Source organism: Candoia aspera, chromosome 5, assembly GCF_035149785.1.
Source record: "Candoia aspera isolate rCanAsp1 chromosome 5, rCanAsp1.hap2, whole genome shotgun sequence".
Taxonomy (NCBI): Eukaryota; Metazoa; Chordata; class Lepidosauria; order Squamata; family Boidae; genus Candoia; species Candoia aspera.
The window spans coordinates 67,199,619-67,219,186 of NC_086157.1; positions in this window are offsets into that span (position 1 = coordinate 67,199,619).

Here is a 19,568-nt window from a genome sequence, read left to right on the forward strand (position 1 = left end):
TGATGTCATATTACTACTGGCATTAAACTAATTGCTCATAGAAGGCAGCATCCTATATTACATCCTTCAGAGCAATAGACACCACTGGCAGATCAGAATTCTCCTCCAACTTGTCTCAAATCTGAGTCTAGAGGCTTTTCTGCATTCCAGCCTTAACTCACTTGGCTCTCATGCATAAGCTAGTTGGGAATGAAGCAACTTAAAAATCATTTTCTGGACTTCAACCTGTTTTTCCACTTTGGCCATGTTGATCATATTGTGATCCTTCTCCCTCTTTCCCCTTTCCAACTGTCTTTGGAAAAATAAGCGCAAATTGCTTTCTTGTCTACGGTGATTTTTGAGGACATGTGATTTCCACCGACAGACATTTTGAATGTGCACCCCTCCAATGATTTCTTCCCTCATACCTAACATCTTCCTGTCTGGTGGTAAATAAAAAGAAAGAAAACCCAACACACAATTTTCCCTTCCTTCTGCCACTTGTGTAAGAAGGGAAAATTAGATGACAAAAGAAAAGAAAGAAAAAGCAAGTTCACAGTTTCACCAGAGAACTTTAAATGAACAAAATTAATGAACTGGTAAAGCAACGAAAGGGGGAGAAAACAGGCTTACTCCTCAAGGTCTTTTTAAAAAGAGGCAGGTAGGCTAGAGATACCAAATGGCCTTGGAGAAAAGTGATCAGTAATCCAAGGGGACAGGACATTCCTGCCACAGTGAACAGTAGCTAATAGTGGGGTAGAAGATTTTGCCTATGGAAATTGAAGCAGAGAAGGCAAACTGGACAGAACCACTTGTGCCAGCTAAACCAGAAGGTACTACATTTGATGCATAATAGGAGAAGACTGGCAAATGTTGCCTTTCCAATGGGCTGGGATAGGTTGAGGACAAGACTGGATGTTCTCGCCTAGAAAATTGGTTAGTGGCCTATATTGGCACTGAGGCCATCTGGTCATGCAGATCAGTCTAGAACATGTCAGGGCAAATTGGGAATTGGAAGTGCAGAGTAATGCTAGAAAGACAATTTCCATTGTCTGAAGAGGACTTGAATCCTGCTTCTGCTGCCATCGAGGATCCATTGCTCACCGAGCCCAGCAGTCTCAGTCTTGCTTTCAGCCTTGAAACTCCGCAATCTTCCAAACAGCTTCTTCGTGCCTTGAAACTCCAGCGCTTCCACATGTCCTCAGTTCCATCCAACCACGCTTCATGTGCTCATCTGTGTTCAGGTACTTTACACCTATCTTGTGGATCTGTGTTCCAGTCCAGTCCAGGGCTTCCAACTGAGTCCAGTCTTGTTCTGAGTCCCCAGCCTTGCTCCAATCTCCAGTCCAGAGAATCCAATCCAGTCTGGGGCTTCCAGCTGAGTAGCCTTGCTCTGAGTTTCCAGCCATGCCCCAAGTTTCTAGTTCAGAGAATTCAGCTCAGTCCAGGGCTTCCAGCCAAGTCCAGTCTTTTATTTTTTTTTGCAATTTATCAAATTTATTAGTTTTATTAAATAAAAAGTTTGAACATAAACTTACATATGAACACAATAACACATTACAATACTATTGCTTATAGAAAAACAGAAAAGACGAAGAAAAAAGAAAAGAGAAAAAAGAGGAAAGGAAGAAAGAAAAAGAAAGGAAAGGAAAGGAAAAAAAAGAAAGAAGGAGAAAAAAAAAGAAAAAAACAGTTTAAAAAGCAGGATTTCCAACTATCTAAGCAGTGGATCATAATGTCTTAACATTTTATCTTCTTTTCTTATCCCATAGTATAACATCTATATTTCTATTAAAATTATATAACTAATATAATTAATATTTACATTTTACATATCCATTGAAACTTTTTGCGTCAATTCAACATATTTGAAAAAGGGCTTCCAATCATTTTTGAAATCATTCATATTTTTATCGTTTAATTTATCAGTGAGTCTTGCCATCTGTGCTAATTCCAGGGATTTAATGGTCCATTCTTTGACTGATGGGACATGTTCTTCTTTCCATTTTGAAGCGTAGATGGTCCGGGCCATGTTGATCAAATATAATAAGAGTTTTCCATGGCTTTTTTCTAAGTCTTTATCCATAAAGCTCAGTAAGTATAACTCCGGTGTTTTAACAATATCTACTGCCAACATTTTACAGATGGTATTATGTATAGATGCCCAAAATTTCTTAGCTTTTGCACAAGTCCACCACATATGGTATAACGTTTCTATTTCCTTTTTGCATTTGCAGCAGATATTTGAAGTATTTTTGAACATTTTAGATAGTTTATCTGAAGTTATGTACCACCTAAACATCATTTTGTAAAAAATTTCTTTCAAATTATAATTGAGTGTAAATTTTAACTCCTTAGTCCACATTTTTTCCCAATACTTATATTCAATATCATGTCCACATTTTTTCTCCTATTTAGTCATACAGTCCTTAACTTGTACATTAACCATTCTCATTTGTAATAATGTTTTATAAATTTTAGAGATCATGTGGTCATTATTGGCATAGACTTGATTATCCCACCACGATCATTCTTTTATAAATTTGTAATTCTTGGTATCTACTTTAAATTGTTTTTTTTTAATTGGATATACATAAACCAGTGGCATAGATATCCCTCTTTTTTCCAATTCTTCTCTAGTTTTCATTATACACTTAGTCCCCTCAAACTTTAATAAATCTGAGTATTTTAACCAGTTATGGTTTTCTATCTTTTCTCGCCTTGTGAAGGCTTTTTGAAGGGAAATCCATAGTGGTAGACTTGAAGTTAATATGGGCTTGTATTTTTCCCAGATTCTAAAAATAGACCGTCTGATACAATGTGATACAAGTGATTATTAAACACTTTATTTACTTTAAATTTATTATACCATAAAAACCTATGCCATCCAAATTTTAAATCATGTCCTTCTTAATTTAGCAGTTTATAATTTTTTAGAGTAATCCATTCCTTTAGCCATAATAGACCACATGCCTCATAATATAACCTAAAATCAGGTAGGTCCAAACCTCCTCTTTCTCTTGCATCCTGTAATAATTTAAATTTTATTCTTGGTTTTTTTCCCTTGCCAGATAAACTCTGAAAGACCTTTTTGCCATGTTTTGAAGGTTTTATCTCTTAATAATATTGGAATGGTTTGGAATAGGAATAGCATCCTAGGCAAAATGTTCATTTTGATTGTGGAAATAACGTCCCATAAGTGATACACTTAAGTTTTCCCATCTCGATAAGTCTTGTTTAATTTCCTGCCATATTTTTACGTAGTTATCTTGAAATAGATCACTGGTCTTTGCTGTAATTTCAATCCCTAAATATCTAACTTTTTTAACATTATTAAATCCTGTTTTATTTTATAACATAATCTGATCATTTTGTGACATATTTAAATTTATCATTTTTGTTTTCTGTTTATTTATTTTAAAACTGGCTAATTCATATTTTTGTCATTTCTTTAATAAATAATCAATTGATGCTTGAGGATTTTGCAGAGTAATAACTAAATCATCTGCAAAGGCTCTTAATTTGTATATTTCTTGTTTTATCTTTATTCCCTCTATCTGATAGTCTTTTCTGATATCTTCTGTTAGTACTTTAGAACAGTCTTTATATTGTCTTTTATGTATCTTTGAGGTAAAAAAGCCATTTTGGTCATGATTAATTATTTCTTGGAGTATAGTTTTTAATCTCTCAGTTAAAATTAAAGTGAATATTTTATAATCATTATTTAGTAGAGAAATGAGTCTATAGTTTTTCTTTTGGAATTAATATAATATTTGCCTCAGTCCAGGAATCAGGTATAGTATTTCCTGTCAGAATTGAGTTTAATAGGTCTTTAAGTGGTGGTAGAATTTGGTCTTGGAAGCATTTATAGTAGCCTACTGAAAATCCATCTGGTCCTGGTACTTTGCCTATTTTCAATTTTTTAATTGCATCTATAATTTCTTGAGTTGTGATAGGGTTATTGACTATTGCTTTTTGATCTTTAGATAATTTCTTTAAATTATGTTTTAATAAATGATTTTCAATTTCATCAATTAGGACTTCTTGATTCTTATATAAGTGTGTAAAGAAGTTGTAAAATGCCTTTTTAATTTTTTCATTATCAACTAGATCTGTCTCATTTTCTCGAATTTTAGTAATAATCCCCCCCCCCTATCTTTTCTTAGTTTATATGCTAGCCATTTACCAGCTTTATTGGCATGTTCAAAGTTTATTTGTTTAGTATACCTCAATTTCCTTTCAATTTCATCTGTTATGAGTGTCTTTACTTGTTGTTATAAAATTTTTATTTGGTGATTTATACCCTCATCTGATGGTTTTGCTTGGAGGTCTTTTTCTTTTATCCTAATTTGATCTAAAGATGTTTGGAGTTTTTGCTGTGTTTTTCTTTTTATGCATCTGTTTAAGTACATAAAATACCCTCGCATATAAGCCTTGCTGGTATCCCATACTGTTCCAATATTTACTTTGTTATTTAAGTTCCATTCAAAAAATTCATTTAGTTTCTTTTTACAGTCTTCCAGAAATTCTTTATTTCTCAGCAAAGTTTCATTTAGTATCCATCTATAGTTTTTTGGATGACCAACTGAACTGGATTGTGATTAGAAAAAGTTTAGGGGAGAATTGTTACATCTAAAATTTTGTTTGCCAGATTTATTGATAGCCATATCATGTCGATCCTGGAGAAGGATTTGAATCTATCTGAATAGAATGTATAATCTCTTGCTGTGCCATTTTTTTGTCTCCAGGCATCTACAATGGCCAAATTTTCTGTAATATCAAAAAAATGATTGGGGTAATTTTCCCTGATTGTTTTTAATTTGTTGTTCTGATTTCCTATCATTAGTGGGTAGAGTAACCCCATTCCAATCACCCATCATGATCCAGTTGTTATATGGCAGTCCAGAGAGTTCGTTTAACAAGTTTTGGTAAAAAGTTTTCTGATTTTCATTGGGGGCATATACTCTGACCAATATTACTTTGGAGTTTTGTAATTCTATTTCTATTATTATATATATCCCATTCTTGTCAGCATTTATTAATTTAGGATTTAGATGGGGCTTCACATATATTACAATTCTATTCATTCATTCATTCATTCATTCATTCATTCATTCATTTGTGGCTATATAGTAATTTCCTAGCTTTTTATTTTTCAGATATTTAATATCTTTTTTTCCTGATATGGGTTTCTTGAATGCATATAATATCTTGTTTTAGTTTATATAAGTAGTGGATTTTTTTTTTTCTCTCTTTTGCCTGGAGTATTAGTATTCCAAGAAAGACATTTTAGTTCATTCATTAGAAAGAAGTACTGCTAATTCTTTGGAACTTGAGGCTAATTCCTCTGTACTCTATTCTTCTGTATTCAAACGTTTCCCTTTGCTTTCTTTACTTTCCAACCGATCTCTTCTATCTTTATCTTGTTCCAGATCTTTCTTGTATTTTTTAAAGGAATTCTTTGGGGAGCTTTGGTGATAGTATTTAGTTTATATCTATGTTGCTGAAATGTACAATTAAATCCCTCTAATGGGGATTTCCCATCTGAAAGGAATTTTATTTTTTTAGAACCTCTGTAAGAAAGGAATATTCTTTTCTTTTTTTCAGAATTCTCAATGGTATTTCCTTCAATATCATGATATCTTCTCCTTCAATCTTGATTTTTTTTTTTCCCATAGGAAGCCTGTATTATCAATTATTTTGTCTTTCTTCTAGAGAATTCAATTATTATATCTCTTGGTTTCTGATGGGTTTTAGCATATTTTGAATTAACTCTAAACATTTTTTTCTATATCTTCTTCTAACCTTTCTTCTTCCCATTCAATTAAGTTTGCAAGCATGTGTACTACTGTTTCTCAAATTTCTACCTCTTTCCTTTCAGTTACTCCCCTGAGTCTAACACAATATTCTTTTTCTTTTAGCTCTAACACAGTTAACTGGTCTAATTCATTATCTTTCTCTGTTTCTAATTTCTCTATTCTTTCTCTTACATCTTGAATCTCTACTTTCATTCTTTTATCCATCATCTCTAGCTTTTGATCTAATTCTTTTTCAAATCCATCTATTTTCTCCTCCAATAATTGTGTTAAATTTTGAGTAATATTTTGAATTGTTTTTTGTGTACAGTCCTCAAACATGGCTTTCATTCGTTCTCCTTCCCCAGCCTCTGAACCTCTCCTGTTCGGTCTCCTTGTATTCATTTTTAATATTATTATAGATCCTGTAGTCCTTGACCCAGGGACTACCCGTAATACAATATGTACTTATAGAGCAATGTATAGTATCTGTATCAAAATATACAATTCAGGATAGACTTATATATAACCTCAGTACCATACATTATGGTGATAGAAATTAATTAAATAAATTAGTTCCTTTTCCAATGAAGACTTGTAATAGAAATTGTTCCTCCAGAATTTTTTTTCCTCCACTCAGAATGTTTCTTTCTTTTGTCTTTTCTTTAATTAGAAGTTATTATTACTTTCAGAAGAAGTGAAGGGGCAGCAGAAGTGCCTAGAATACCAGGCTACTCACGCAGTCACTACTGATTTTGCCTCCAGGCTTCTTGGCTTCTTTCTTGCTGCGGCAAAAGTGAAAATGGTAGAAGAGAAAGTAAAGCTTTTGCCTATCACACCAAAGCCACTGGAGTTCTTCGCTGGCAGTGCTCTTTCTCAGCATTGCCTCCATGGTCTGCCCGTCGTTCCAACTCCGCAAGACCACCTGTCATTCCGCATTGTAGTTGTTAGCTCTTCAGTCCACAAAACCTGGCCTACTCCAGGGTATCCAGCTGACTCTAATCTTGCTCTGAGTTCCAGTCTTGCTCTAGCCTCCGACTTAGTCCAAGTTTCCAGTCAAGTCCAGCTTTGGCTCCAGTTCATAGCCAAGTCTCCAGTTACCAGCCCCCAGTTCGAGACCTACATTTTCAGCTGTAGCAGCACTTCGCATCCCAGTCTCTACCAGCATCTCAGTTCTAGTTAGAAGTCTTGTTCCACTGCCTTGTTGTGGCAAGTGGGGCTTGTTGAACCCAATTATTTCTATATCAAGGACTTATTTATTGTAAATAGTTAATTAATAAAGAGTATTTTTGATATTACTCTGCCTGGTTGCATAGTCTGAACAGGACAGTAATGTCTATGACAGGTGATATGCCTCTCCATCAATTGTTTCAGTTATAGCTTGTAAAGGACACACACACACACACACACCTGTTAGTGATGAAGACTTATGCTCAGAAGTAATAGAAACTAAATACAAAGCATCAAGGATAGAGCAAGTTGGAAATTACTGTGGTGGGAGATGTTCCATAACCCATATATCTCAGTCCCTGGAAACTAGATGACTTACTGGAGAAGGATATCACCCAATGAACCAGGTAAAATTAAACAGTATACTCAGATGTTGGGTGGCATTTTTGATGTGCAGTACTGGATGGGAAATAGAAGTCAGAATCAATGAAGTCCCAGAACCTGTCATGAGTACTGATGGCAAGCTGGCCTCTATCCAGGGGGGGAAACGTATGTGTAGTACTGAGGAATTAAGCAGCCATTCAAAGAGACACAGATCAGACCCGCCTTAACTTTTGGGGTTTATCTGTCTGGTTTTTCCCATGCTTCTTCAGTTTGTTAGGATTCTGTTTTATGTAGCAGTAATAAACACTAGAGACCTACTCCTCATCTCAACGTGATTTCTGACTGTTAGGACAGAACCAATGAGAAGTGACATCAGACAACCTGGACTTCAGATGTGTCAAACCCTGGGTATAGAGAGATTTTAAAAATAAATACTGTTCCCTGCCCCTGCCTTTGTTGACACACAATTACTGTTAATATGTTTTCTACTACAGATTAAGGTTACTATGGTAACTAATCATTTTGGCTGGGTGAAGAGGTTGAATTTAATTGTCCCCTTTTCATGTGTTAATGGTTGCATTGCTAAGGAGAAGAACTTGCCTGGGCTTGTTTTAGTTTCAGTTTCCCTTCTGTGTAGGTTTGCAGAGAGTATGCAGCTGAGAGAGATCTCTCCTCTCAGCAAACAGCCTTTAAATATGTTTGTTTTCTGTAAATAAAATTATTTTTATAGAAATGCCTGGTGTGTGACTTTTCTGATCTCTCCTGGGCCAAATGCTCTCCTAGCACTCTGCCAACATGTTATGGGCCCAGGAAGCAGCCCAGTAAACCCAGTAAGTCCAGTAAAACCCAGAGAGAATAGAGAGATCACACCTCATGCACAATTTAAAGGCAGGTAGCAAAGACCTGTGAAGATTTTCTTTGGAGCCACCTGGAGATTTTCCAGCAACTGCCGGTCTACAGGACAAATAAGCCAGCTGAGGGGACTTGCAAAGGAAGGAGGAAGCCATGGCTACCTCCCAGCCCTCAGCAATGCCTCTGGAGTGCCTATCAGAGACCAACTATTTGAATTGGGCCCTGAAGATGGAGATGTATCTTTGCAGAGAGAATCTTTGGCTGCCAATTGGTGAGGAAACCCCCCAAAATCCCAGTGTTGAATGGCTTAGACAGAATGAGCAGTTATGTTGATGATTTGCTGCTGTTCACATCAACAGAAAAACAAAGGCTTGATTTTGAAGCCTGCATGAAAAGCGATTTCACATTAAAAAGCCTTGGAACTGTAACAAATTACCTAGGTTTGAAAATACACAGGAAGAAGGATGGTAGCTTTCTGTTAAACCAAAGGGGAAATAATGTTCAAATATTATGAATGGAAAGACATACAGAGTTGTCAAAGAAAATTGGTTTGCATCTTATTCTGTAGTATAAAAAAGGGGAGTGTTAATATGTTTTCTACTACAGATTAAGGTTACTATGGAAACTAATCATTTTGGCTGGGTGAAGAGGTTGAATTTAATTGTCCCTTTTTCACATGTTAATGCTTGCATTGCCTAAGGAGAAGAACTTGCCTGGACTTGTTTTAGTTTCAGTTTCCCTTCTGTGTAGGTTTGCAGAGAGTATGCAACTGAGAGAGATCTCTCCTCTCTGCAAACAGCCTTTAAATATGTTTGTTTTCTGTAAATAAAATTATTTTTATAGAAATGCCTGGTGTGTGACTTTTCTGATCTCTCCTGGGCCAAATGCTTTCCTAGCACTGCCAACAATTACTACTTGCAATCTGCCTTCTTCCTATATTGCAATGGGCTAGATTGTAGATTGGTTATTCAATAATCTGGGTAACACTGTAATATACTGTACATCTTTTAATCTTGAGTCCTGAACTGTTATTTTGCATTTGTATTCTGTAAGATTTACTTGCTTGATTTTTTTTTAAATTAAATGACTTAAAAATAACAATTGTGTGGTTTACTGCTTTTGTCATCACTTAGCCATAAAGAGAAAGCAGGACCTGGAGGACTGTGTTTATTTGCTGTTGTGTGTATGTGTCAGCTGAAAGGTGAAATGAAATAGAACTCACAGGCTCAGAAAAGGAGTAAAGGATATGATAACTGAGCATTTTAAGCAGAAGGCCTGGAAGGTGTGCTGACATGTCCCACACTCCAATCTTTTATGCACCTGGCAGGCAGACAGGATCTTTGCTTTACAACAGTTGCAAATTACAAGCCTTAGAAATGACACTGAATCAACAATGTAAAAACAACAACAGCAATAACAATATAATAAACTGGACTGAGGCTCAGTGTTTTGGGGCCTGATGTGATTCTGTTAAGATATGTGTGTTGAGGTGACCATTCAGGACTAACTCCGCAAAGGAAGGTAACCTGTGAGACTGTCTTTTACAGAAGCAAATCACATTACAAGCACCACACCACAAATAAACCTGAGGGCTTATTAATTAATTAATCATTCGTTAAGATCAGTTTTGGATGTAGACAAATGCCTGGATTAGGAAAAGTCTTATCAAACTAGTTTCTTTCATTCCTCTGGCCTATTAATTCTCCTTTTCTGCATTGTGCATACTATCGCTTACCCTGAAAGGGAATAGGATGATGGGTATGTATACTGTATATGTTCAAATATAGAAACAATTTGTAATTGCATTCTGGAAGATTTTTTTTAATGAAAAACATGCAATTAACACATGCTATTTATTTGAATTTGCTCCAAGAAAAAAGTAGTGTTTTCATCAAGAGAGAACAACATTTGTCCAGGATGTTTCTCATTCTATAATCCTTTTATTATGAAAATGTTGCTAGCTAGTCCATGTTGTCTCTGAGAATCAACCTGGACTTGACAGCCCATAACCAATTAATCTTTTCATCTATGCTGTTATTACATTACTTGTAAGATTTTGGCCATTTTTACTATTTTATAGTGTTACTTCAAAGCATTTAGATGGCTTGCTCTCTAAACACTTTTATTTCCATTCCCATCTTAACCATTCCAGTGCAAAACAAAGATAGAAAAAATATCACTTGATTTCACTGGATTTTCCTGAACAATTCTAGAAGATTTAGGAGATGATTTATGGTACCTGACTTTTCAAACATTGTACAGTTGGGATTGTTGTGATTGTAGACTGCAAACTCACAATCCACATCCCCATAAATGAGAAATACTAGCTCTTTGTCTTAATCAGGGACTCACAGTCAATTACCCCAGTACTGTATCTCCTTCTGCTAGATATAGAAAAAAATACTGTCCTTGTTAAAAACAGGCAGAATAGGAACACGTGCCTATTGAAAAAAACTGGAAAAATGTGTTTCCAGCATCCTCAAATTAACACTAAGATTATCCAAGAATAAGTTCACCCTCCCTCTGTGCAACATGACCAGGAAGTGGTTTGTTGTTGTTTATTCGTTTAGTCGCTTCCGACTCTTCGTGACTTCATGGACCAGCCCACGCCAGAGCTTCCTGTCGGTCGTCAACACCCCCAGCTCCCCCAGGGACGAGTCCGTCACCTCTAGAATATCAGCCAACCATCTTGCCCTTGGTCGGCCCCTCTTCCTTTTGCCCTCCACTCTCCCTAGCATCAGCATCTTCTCCAGGATGTCCTGTCTTCTCATTATGTGGCCAAAGTATTTCAGTTTTGTCTTTAATATCATTCCCTCAAGTGAGCAGTCTGGCTTTATTTCCTGGAGGATGGACTGGTTTGATCTTCTTGCAGTCCAAGGCACTCTCAGTAATTTCCTCCAACAGCACAGTTCCAAAGCATCTATCATCCTTCACTCAGCCTTCCTTATGGTCCAGCTCTCGCAGCCATATGTTACTACGGGGAACACCATTGCTTTAACTATGCGGGCCTTTGTTGTCAGTGTGATGTCTCTGCTCTTAACTATTTTATCGAGATTTGTCATTGCTCTTCTCCCAAGGATTAAGCGTCTTCTGATTTCCTAACTGCAGTCAGCATCTGCAGTAATCTTTGCACCTAGGAATACAAAGTCTTTCACTGCTTCTACATTTTCTCCCTCTATTTGCCAGTTATCAATCAAGCTGGTTGCCATAATCTTGTTTTTTTTCAGGTTTAGCTGCAAGCCAGCTTTTGCACTTTCTTCTTTCACCTTCATCATAAGGCTCCTCAGTTCCTCTTCACTTTCAGGCATCAAAGTGGTATCATCTGCATATCTGAGATTGTTAATGTTTCTTCCAGAGATTTTAACTCCAGCCTTGGATTCCTCAAGCCCAGCTTGTTGCATGATGTGTTCTTCGTACAAGTTGAATAGGTAGGGTGAGATTATACAGCCCTGCTGTACTCCTTTCCCAATCTTAAACCAGTCCGTTGTTCCGTGGTCTGTTCTTACTGTTGCTACTTGGTCCTTATACAGATTATTCAGGAGGCAGACAAGATGACTTGGTATCCCCATACCACTAAGAACTTGCCACAATTTGTTATGGTCCACACAGTCAAAGGCTTTAGAATAGTCAATAAAACAGAAATAGATGTTTTTCTGAAACTCCCTGGCTTTTTCCATTATCCATTGGATATTGGCAATTTGGTCCCTAGTTCCTCTGCCTTTTCTAAACCCAGCTTGTACATCTGGCAATTCTCGCTCCATGAACTGCTGAAGTCTACCTTGCAGGATCTTGAGCATTACCTTACTGGCATGTGAAATGAGTGCCACTGTTTGATAGTTTGAACATTCTTTAGTGTTCCCCTTTTTTGGTATGGGGATATAAGTTGATTTTTTTTCCAATCTGATGGCCATTCTTGTGTTTTCCAAATTTGCTGGCATATAGCATGCATTACCTTGACAGCATCATCTTGCAAGATTTTGAACAGTTCAGCTGGGATGCCGTCGTCTCCTGCGGCCTTGTTATTACCAATGCTTCTTAAGGCCCACTCAACCTCACTCTTCAGGATGTCTGGCTCTAGCTCACTGACCACACCGTCAAAGCTATCCCCGATATTGTTATCCTTCCTATACAGGTCTTCTGTATATTCTTGCCACCTTTTCTTGATCTCTTCTTCTTCTGTTAGGTCCTTGCCATCTTTGTTTTTGATCATACCCATTTTCGCCTGGAATTTACCTCCAATGTTTATAATTTTCTGGAAGAGGTCTCTTGTCCTTCCTATTCTACTGTCTTCTTCCACTTCCACTCATTGCTTGTTTAAAAATAATTCCTTGTCTCTTCTGGCTAACCTCTGGAATTTTGCATTTAATTGGGCATATCTCCCCCTATCACTGTTGCCTTTTGCTTTCCTTCCTTCTTGGGCTACTTCTAGTGTCTTAGCAGACAGCCATTTTGCCTTCTTGGTTTTCTCTTTCTTTGGGATGTATTTTGTTGCCGCCTCCTGAACAATGTTGCAAATGTCTGTCCATAGTTCTTCCGGGACCCTATCTACTAAGTCCAGTCCCTTAAATCTATTCTTCACCTCCACTGCATCTTCCTGTCCTAACAACCAGGAAACACACTGAGACAATGAACTGGTCTCTAATATTTATTGCTAGTACTTAACAGGAATCCTAACAAACTGAAGAAGCGTGGGAAAAACCCAGACATATAACCCCCAAGGGTTAAGGGGTCCCGATCTGTGTCTCTTTGAATGGCTGAACAATTCACAGTGCTACGCATGCACTTGACAGTCTGGATGGGAGCCCCCTGCTCGCCATCCTTACTCATGACATTTCCTTAGGAATATTAGTGAGCTCATATCTAGCTGATCTGTGGGTCTTCCCTAATCTCTTTAGTCTGATCCTAAATTGTGCAATAAGAAGTTCGTGATCTGAACTACAGTCAGCTCCAGGTCTTGTTTTTACCGACTGTACAGATGTCCGCCACCTTTGGCTGCAAAGGATGTAATCAATCTGAATTCGTTGTTGTCCATCTGGTGAAGTCCATGTATAAAGCCGTCTCTTAGGCTGTTGGAAGAGAGTGTTTGTTATGCAGAGTGAATTGTCTTGGCAAAATTCTATCAGCCTATGTCCTGCTTCATTTTGTTCTTCCAGGCCATACTTACCTGTAATTCGAGGTGTCATTTGACTGCCCACCTTAGCATTCCAGTCTCCTGTGATGAAAATAACATTTCTTTTAGTCATGTTGTCCAGTAGGTGCTGCAGATCCTCATAGAACTGCTCTACTTCAGCTTCTTCAGCATTTGTGGTTGGGGCGTATATTTGGATCACTGTGATGCTAGATGGCTTGCCCTGAATTGAGATCATTCTATTGTTTTTTGGATTGTATCCAAGCACTGCTTTAGCCACTTGACTATTAATTATGAATGCTACTCCATTTCCTCTGTGGTCCTTCTGTCCACAGTAGTAGATCTGGTGGTTTTTTGATGTGAAGTGGCCCATTCCAGTCCATTTCACTTCACTGACGCCCAAAATGTCTATGTTTAATCTTGACATCTCACCAATAACCACGTCCAATTTGCTCTGGCTCATAGATCTTACATTCCAGGTTCCAATGGTGTGTTGATCCTTAGAACATTGGATTCGCCATTCACCACCAGCACCGTCGGCCGCTAGCCGTCCTTTCGGCTTTAAGCTAGCTGCGTCATCACGTCTGGGGCTAGTTGAACTCATCCTCTGTTCCTCCCCAGTAGCATTTTGACCATCTTCCAACCTGGGGGTCTCATCTTCCGATGGTATACCGACATATCTCTGGTTGTACTGATCCATTTAGTTTTCACAGCAAGAATACTGGGGAGGGTTGCCATTACCTTCCCCAGGGATCGCATTTAGTCTGACCTCTCTGTCATGAGCTTCCCGTCTTGGTTGGCCCTTCACGGTTTAGCTCATGGCATCATTGAGGTGCTCAAGCTCCTGCACCACAACAAGGTAACAATCCTTTGCTGAAGCCAGGAAGTGGTACTAATGAAATTATTTCAACTTTTTCATTTTGCATTGTCAAAACGTCAGGGAATGAGCTCTACCTCTTCTACACTGAGATCAGGGATAGACACCAGATGAAACATCCCCTGGTGGACAGATGGTTGCATCAGGAAGCACCAAGCTGCTATTCCAAAGCAAGTGATAGGACCAGGGTGTGAAGACCTAGATGGCTAATGGACTGGAAGTCTGGGAACTCTAGCCTTCTGTCCTGCAGGTGTGTACATTTATTTGCAGACTTAAAAATATTTTATTTGAAATGTTGAATGATGAAACTATACTACACTATTATTATTCATTTGATTTGCCTGTTTCATCCTAACTTTAATGTTGTTTTATGGTGCACAAAAATAATTTGGTAATTGACTTGGCAGTAAGGCTATGCAATGATTGCCTATTCAAAATCACTATCAGACTCACACAAGGCTTTCATGGATGTCTGATTTAATAATGAATAGTATGCAGGATCACAAGCAAAGCTGAGAATAGTAAAAGCACAGGATGTCTCCCAATAAAATCCCAAATGGCTTTCAGTCCTTCCCCCCAAAATCAACACAATTCCATGCCCTGCAGGTGCCCCTAACGGTTCCTGCCGGTCTGCGGGAAACATCCTTGACAAGGCGATATAATCCAAACATGCATTCTTCACTCCTCGCATTGCAGCCTGGTACAAGGAACAGGAGCAGCCCCCTCCCGTACAGCAATTCATGTCAGCAACATGGCATGGGAACCCGTTACAAAGTTTTCAGGAACATTGGAACAGGGACCATGTTAGGTTATGATTACTTTTTACAGTGAATAAGATAACTTTTTAAGGATGAAGAACATAATTGAGATAATAAAAATATCCCATTATTATCCTCTTTAGAGAGGAATAAACAGTTTTTGTTAGCAAACTATGAATGAATGAAATATATAATGTTATAATAAGGTATTAAAATATGTTAAGAATTTATCCTGATTTGTAAGATGCTGTGTAGATACTGCAGATCAGTTTACTGCCAGAGACAAATGACTATATTTGTTACAGTGTGGAAGGAAAGCATTGCAGTGGCCAGCATGAGTTTTTCCTTCCCTTCGTTTTTTCCTCTGGGACTTTAAGGCACCCTGAAGAACATTGCACTGCCCCTGGTTCAAAGCATGATAGGAAAATGCTGACAGCATCAAGGTGTGGGTGTGTTCAGGCAACAAAGAAGCATAGACTGTTCAGGAATAAGATATACACATAGGCATAGACATAGATGTTAGTACAGGTATAGGATAATATAGCATAGGCTTAGTAATAAGTGGTAAGGTAGGAAATAAGTAATTTTGTTAATGTTTTTGTTTTTGCTTTTTTTTAACAAAAGCCTCCTGGGGGAAACACAGGGAAGATAAAACAGTCTGATTGTTGCTGGCCTGTACATTTCCCAAAAGAGCCCCCTCCCCCCCCCCTACCACATACTGCAGTTGTGAAATATATAGCTAACATTTCTCTTATCCCACCCAAACCCAGGGATGAGAAGGAATGTGATACAGATTTCCAAGAGGAGATTGGCTTGATCTTCCAATATAAGATTCTACTATTCATGATTGGCTGCAGTAATGAATGGAGTCAGCTACTGTACATTTCATTGTTAAAAATCTGTTGTATTGTAATATATTGTATTTATTGTCAAAAATGTATTTAAAATGCATCATACACACACACATACACATATACTGTGTGTGTGTGTGTGTGTGTGTGTGTGTGTGTGTGGAAAACACATAGGAAAAATAATTTATTAGGGTTGTTGTGTCAGAATAAAGAGACAGCATTTTAGAATTGATTATATACTATCAAGGTGGTCTTGACTTTTAGGAACCAGACAGAGATTTATTCTAGGATGATCGGTCCCTTCAGATTTCCCATCCATACACCCATTGCCACCATAACTGAGTCCATCTAACTTGCTTCTGGTTATCCTCCTCCTTCTTTCCACATTCTCCAGCATTAATAACTTCTAAGGAAGATGGATGTTCTCCCAATGTGTGCAAAATATGGTAATTTTAGCCCTGAACATGTAAAAAGAAAATGGAATTTTGTTTCTGTGCCTAGATTTTTTTCTCAAAATGCACTTGTGTGCTTTTCTTATAATTTATTTGAAGAACAGATGAAAGAAACAGTGAAGGAAGCATGAAATCTGTTGGATAGTACCAATGTGCATATTAATATGAAGGATATTTCATAAATAAATTTTCAAGAACTAAGTATATGAAATTGCAGCATTATGGCTGAAAAGTGAAAGGTTGGAGGTCTCAGATTTCTCTTCCAGAAACCCTCTGTCAGCAAATGGCATACTAAGATATGACCAGCTTGGAAGCATTTCTTAGACGGCTTGAGCTCTGTTTGCAGGATGTGAATAAGAATCATTATACTAACTGTCATTTTACTCTTACACATCTTTGTTATGGTGAGATTTGGACTGCAATGAATTGAATATATTTGGAATATAAGGCAAAAAAGTCCTATTTTAATTTGGAAACAATGTTTTCAAGTATATGAGAAAAAGCACATACTTCTAATTTCATGCAGTTTTGTACACATAATATATGAATTTAATGCCTACATTTTTATACAATTTACCTAATGTTTTCTCTAATGTGTACTTTTAGAACATTTTCACATAGCAATGTACATATTTCCCACAGCCTTGAAGTATTTTACAAAATATTAAAAGGTGATATATACATGCATTTCAGGCATTTTAAAATCATATATTGTTAAAAAGCCTATTATGATTAATTGTAATGGCCCTATAGTTAGAATAATTTTAAAAGTCCTTTGGATTTTTACAAAATCAAAGAATAAAAATATGTAGTGGAATAAATACTGAAGGTGGCCACATAAATGTCTTTGTTTGCTTTTTTGAGAGGGAACTCTTATTAAACCTCAGATAACATGGGAAGATAAGTAGTGAGTCTCTTGAGTATTATGTGACTAAGATTTCCATTATTACTGTCTATCATCCTACTCACCTTTGTCTTTTCAAGTTAGTCATAAAGATGAGTGAGAATCTTCACACATTTATTTTGCCATTTATATCTCTCCCAGTATTGCAGTCTCTCTCTCTCTCTTGAAAAAGGTAACATTAAAATCATGGTGCCAAGCAACATTCTTCTTGCATAAAATTGTGAAACGTTGTTTGAAAACATTGAAGACCTTATATACATTTGGCATGTTGAAAAGGTGAACATTTGTTAGAGTTGGAAGAAATGTGTCAAAATTAATGTTGAATTTTTCACATATTTGCCTCCCCTGCAAAAAAGGTTTATATTTTTCTATCTAATACCCAGGGTGTTTAGTTGTTTCTCCTCCTCCTCTTCCTCCTTCCTCTTGGTAATATTTTAAAGCTTTTTTTAAAAAAAATGGAAGTGCTGCTTTTGGTATTTCCTGCTACACAACCTTCCATCACTCTAAACCCTCCCTGGCCACCCATATTTCACCAGCTGAAAAATCTCAGTAGAATAACTTCTCCCATGATGTCTTTTTTGTATTTAACTGATGTATGAGAAACTAGGGAGGTTGAAGACTGATGGAAAAATAATCATGAATGTCCTGTCTTTCATTGCACAAATATTGTTTGGCCACTTGGTCACTAAGTAAGTAGAGGATGGCTACTACATTCTACCTGTGCTTTTTTTTTTCCTGAAATCCTCTTCTTTGAAAGAATTTTTAAAAGCAAAATTGAACACTCCTCTGCATGGCACTATCCTTAAGTATTATCCAATAGAAAAATCAGCTGAAGCTTTACAGCAGTTAATGTCTCCTTGGATATCATCTCAGGCTCTACAGGATTGTAGATTTTTGACAAAGTATAAAATTTCAGCCTTAAAGAACTGTGAATGGTGGCTATATAGTTAAAAACTTCATGTTAAAATATACTTAATTGTAATTAAGTGGTAATTTTGAATAATATTAATTGAATTGCCTGACATTGAAAGACACTTTTTTCAAGTATCTTTGATTTTCTGTATGGCCATTATAAATAATTGTTTTAAAATAATGGCATATCTTTCCAATAAATTGATTGGATGTAAACTTGCCTTTCAAGAGAAGGAATTTTTGTCTCATAGAAGTTCTATTTGATGACTATATTTTAAAGTGCCAAGACTTTTTTCAAGTGTGATGATGTAGACAGTAAGAAATATTACTTTGATGGAAATATGCAAAAACTATTATCTAAGCAAAAGGGGATCAACTTTTTTTAAGTCCTGAGAAATGTGATAATATTCAGAAGTGACTCAGGCAGATGCATCTCTAATTCAATAAGGTATAGAAAGGAGGAGGAGTTGCAAGTTTCAGTTATTACAGCCAAACTCAATAAAAGCAATTCTAGTCTTCCTGTGAACTTGATTTCCTAGTCTGGTCTAACTAGTGGGATTGACAGATGGATAGAAATTTAATCAATTACTCAATCTTGTGGTTTCCAAATGGGCATGTAAGCAAAATCAAAAAGAATTAAATCACCCCTCATCAGCTCTGTGCTACTGTCACAAAGTATAATAAATCTTAAAAATATAATTATCATATTCATTTGCCAAAGTAGAGTCTCTCATTATTTCAGTGCTCTTGCTGATGATATCATTCCAGACCTATCTGCCATGTGTTCCCCCTCTACTACATTTCTGTAATTAACTATATCTGAATAAAACTGATACCATTCATTTTTGAGATTTGTTGATAGTCCTATAAAAAAAATGTCTTTGAAGAAGAAAAAGCAGAGAAAAAATAATCCAGAGCTTTATTCATTATACTATCTGATTTAGGATTTTATATATTTAACTGCATTGTGATAATAATTTCTGAAGATATAAGGAAGCATATTAAACTTGTACTCGGTGCTTGACTACTAGGACATTTTCTACAGCTACAATGGGGAAAGATCAGGGTAACTTATAAACATGGATTATTGTGGTTTTAAAATATATATTTCCGTTAGGCTAATTTGGAAGGCTTTGTATGGGAAACAAATCATTGCACCAAATAAAGATGTAATGATACAAGGTGTTGCAAAAGTCAGGAAAATCCAAATTAAGATAAAAATAAATGGTTCCCTAAATATTATATTAATGTTGTAAGAAGCAGAGATGAAGGAGAAACCAATAAATATCTTTCACTGACTAAATTGTGTTATGCCAGTTAGTGCAGAGAAAAAGCTAATCATTTTTAATGAAATTATTTGCAGGGATGCACTGCGAGCTCATATTTGAATTAATTTTTAATAATAATAATAAAAACCCAGAAACAAAATAGATACATAAGCTTAAAGTCCTGAATTCCAAAATGATTGCTATAAAGATATCAAACAGATGAATACTATTCTCATTA